Source organism: Microtus ochrogaster, unplaced genomic scaffold, assembly GCF_000317375.1.
Source record: "Microtus ochrogaster isolate Prairie Vole_2 unplaced genomic scaffold, MicOch1.0 UNK420, whole genome shotgun sequence".
NCBI lineage: Eukaryota > Metazoa > Chordata > Mammalia > Rodentia > Cricetidae > Microtus > Microtus ochrogaster.
This window is the reverse complement of record NW_004949518.1, coordinates 14,017-17,887: the sequence shown is the minus strand read 5'-3', so window position 1 is coordinate 17,887 and position 3,871 is coordinate 14,017.

The following is a 3,871-nucleotide window of genomic DNA, read 5'->3' as shown; positions in this document are numbered from 1 at the left end:
ACATTATGCTTGAATTCTGTTTCTCAGGCTACACAAATTATTAGAGATCAATTTCAACAAGTTTATATCATCCAATAAAGGATGATTACTTGTTTGTCCTTATAAAGGAAGTAAGTTTGTTTGAAATATCTTGTCAAATTCAGCTTAATCCTGTCCCTTCAGAGTTAGTAATTTCCCCAGTTAAAGAAAAGAAATAGCTGTTTTTGAATATTTGGGATATATGTTGTATCCAGAAGAAAATAATCATAAGAAATCAGAAATCAAGAGAGAAAGATGACAAACTTTGAACTACTTTCAGAAATTATTGCGAGATACAACAAATCTATGGTGGCTTCACAGGACTCACCAATTCCTCAGATCTACACTTGCTTCTTGAAGGCTATAAGCTAGGATGATTTGACTTAAGGTGTTGTCATAGGACATTGTGAGAAGAATAATGATATTTTGACTTAGGGTGTGGTTGCTCCATGTTTGGTGATTTTGGGAGAATATTACTTTGTTTGTTCTTTGTATCATGGCAAAGAAGTCTTGCCTCCTAAATCATTTTTGGACTGAGATATATATGAACTTTTAATAATAAGCTTGAGATATATAATAGTATTCACTGTGTGTCCTTAATATCTATATAGTTTTTCTTGTAAATTTTTATCTTAATCCTTATCCCTTCCACAAGTATGGAAATGGGTAGGTCAGGACAATAAATGATGGCTCCTCAGAAGTGAAACTGGACTATTGACATATTGCATGATCAATATCAAAAAGTAGACAATTCCCCAGGTGTAAAATAAAGAGTAAGTGCTTGGGAAAAAAAGTAAAAGTGAACATGGGTTGAAAAATGGGAGATTATAATTGTAAATAAATTTGTATTGTGACAAAAAATCAGTAGTTAAGTGACTATGCAATACTCTAGGAGATAATTTACACACTAGAGGAGCTTAGGTGGATCAGTTTCAAAAACCAAAATTTTGAGAATTTGTAGAGAAACTCACCCTTTGATTTCCCAAGCATGATCCCTTGGACACAAAAAAATTGAGATGAAATACCAAGACCATGATAACCTGGAATTAGCAAAAAGTATTCTTTTAATTTGTGGGGGCTCATAAGGGTGAGTTTGTATTTGCACATAATAGGTAAAACGTAGTTCTGCCTGCAATGGTTAGAAATGAGACAGGACACTCCTATCCACCACGAGATCTGTTAGATGAGGAAACATTTGTAGTACTGTTTGATTATGATCAGCCTGTGCCTAGAGAGTGTGATAGGTAAAAACTGCTAAGAACAAGAACAGGGAGTTTCCAAGTCCTTTTCTTCTGGTGAGCAATGCTGAGAAGTAGAAACTGGTGGAATAATTAAGCAGGATTGAAAAAGCTTGAGGAATTTAGCAATATTACCTACACAGAATTGGAAACTCTATAAATCTCCTCTTATCAAAAAAGCACTCTGCTTCTTACCCAAGGGCTGGTTTAGATCGAGCAATGATGCAGAGACCTGGAGTAGTGTAAAAACCCAGTTGTTTTGTGTTTCTCTCAAGCAAGCTAGTTTCAGGGAAGGTATTTACTGAGGAGAGAAAGTACAAATGTTATTAGCAATTGAGCAAAGATAAGTGCAAGACAAATAATAACTTAGTTGCCTTGAGCCCATTCAAACAACTCAAAGAATTAAAAGCACCTCGAGCTCAGTATGGCTTCTTTGATGCAAATGCTGCTGGAGTACAGAATTTTAGAAGCCTTACACTATGGGAAATGGAAACAACTGGACAAAGCTTGCCTGTCAAATGGAGACTATCTGCTGTAGAAAACAAACATGAAGAAAGATGTTGGGTCACAGATCAGAGAAATCTGACCCAACAAATTCCCTTTTCTTTTCATATACTTAATGGTGAATGACTTCATAGAAAAAGAAATCAGCAGTTAAATTTTGAAATAGCAGTATATGCCCAAGTTACTTCAATGAAAGTAGGCCTGGAATAAACTTATGTCTTCTGAAGAGCAGACTGAAGACTAATGTCAATTAATTCAGGGACCTGATGAATTGTTTCAGGATGCTGCAGTAACCAAACAGATTAATTGGAGACACTCAAACTGGATACTTGAGAGGTAAAGCTATCCTACAACAATACTATTATAGTATTTAAGTCTGTTTTGAGACCATTTAGAAATAAGAGTAATATTTCTGATTTTATTTGAATATCCTCAGATATTGGACATTCGTACAGCCAGTGCCTAGCTATGACTTCTGTTTTACAGGAAAAAAAAAACAGTTAAATATGTTTCTCCTGACTAATAAATCTGGAAATTGGAGATTGATATAAGATTTAAAAACCATTAATGAGAGTTAATGGGAGCTTTACATCTTGCATTGCCTTCTGTTTCTTCCATAACAAAATATACCCACAATGTTGTACTATTTTTATAAGAATCTTTTTATTGCATCCTCTGGGCTCACTGATATTGTCAAAGAATGCATTTAGTGTTTCATCAGTTAATTTCAAATATCAAGTTAGACAATAGCATTAGAATATCTTGCTTCAGGGTATGACAAAAAGTTTTATATTATGGCAGAAATCTGTACTTAAGGCTACATAAAATCTTACATTTCAATTTCCACAGTTTTATATTATGCTTTAATGATGATGACTAGCTTGTCCATATGAATGAAGTAAGTTTATTTATAATATATTGTCAGCTTCAACAGAATCCTGTACTTTTTGAGTTAGTATTTTCCCCAGTGAAAGTCCAAAGACAGCCATCTTTTGAATATTTTGGGATATATGCTTATTCAAAAGAAATTAAGCCTCAGAAATTGGAAATTAAAAGAGAAAGATCACTATTTGAATGACTTTCTAAAATTACTGTGTGATATACCAACAACCACTTTGTCTTCATGAGATCTACCTAGTTCCTCTGCTTATTTGTGACTGTTGTGATGCTTGAACTATTCGTGGGACACCTGGCAGTGAGAGAATGATTTGTCTCTGTGGCTTTGGCTGATACTTTGAAACCTCTTCCTCATGCAGGATTGCATTTTTCTGCATAAATATAGGGAGAGGTGCCTGGTGTTATGACAAGCCGTTATATCAAGCTTTCCTGGTGTCCATGAGAAACCTCCTTCATACTGTAAGAATACATAGGAGAAACAGAGTAAGTGGTTGTCCAAATGTAGGGGTGTAATAAGGAGGCAGAAAACAGGCTGTAGCCATGTTAGAAAATAAAAAAGAAAATAATTAAATTTAAAAAAAATAACTGATTGTCATACAGGGATGGCAGATAGACATTTGACTCAAGGGCTCCTATGGTTTATGAAAACATATATTATCAACGCATAAAAATTTGAATCTAAACATATTATAATAGTTTTTCGGTTTTTCAAGACATGGTTTCATTGTTGCTTTGCAGCTTGTCCTGGAACTAGCTCTGTATATCAGGCAGGATTAAAACTAATGGAGACACAACTGCCTCTGTCTCTTTAATCCCAAGTGCTGGGATTAAAGGTGTGCACCATCTCTACATGGTGGATATGTTACTTTTGACAAGATATCCTGCTTTTGTTCCACAGAAGATGAGAACCTGTGGATTGTTTCCAATCCAAGGTTATTTGAATGAGCAAGAGTTCCCAGAAGACCTCTAGAAACCCTATAAAAAGTTTCCCAAAAAGAATAGGAAGTATTTTGGAGAAAACTACATGCAAATTTCCAAATAATCATATATGTTGATCTTTATTTAAGGTGGGATATCATATATAGAAATGAACCGTTTACATTGGATTTGAACTTAGTTTACTGATAAACATTTAAGGTTGATTTTGGTGTATGTATTTCTGCTCTTGGTTAAGGTTTTGTCTTTGCTGATCATTTAAATATCATGTATAGTTA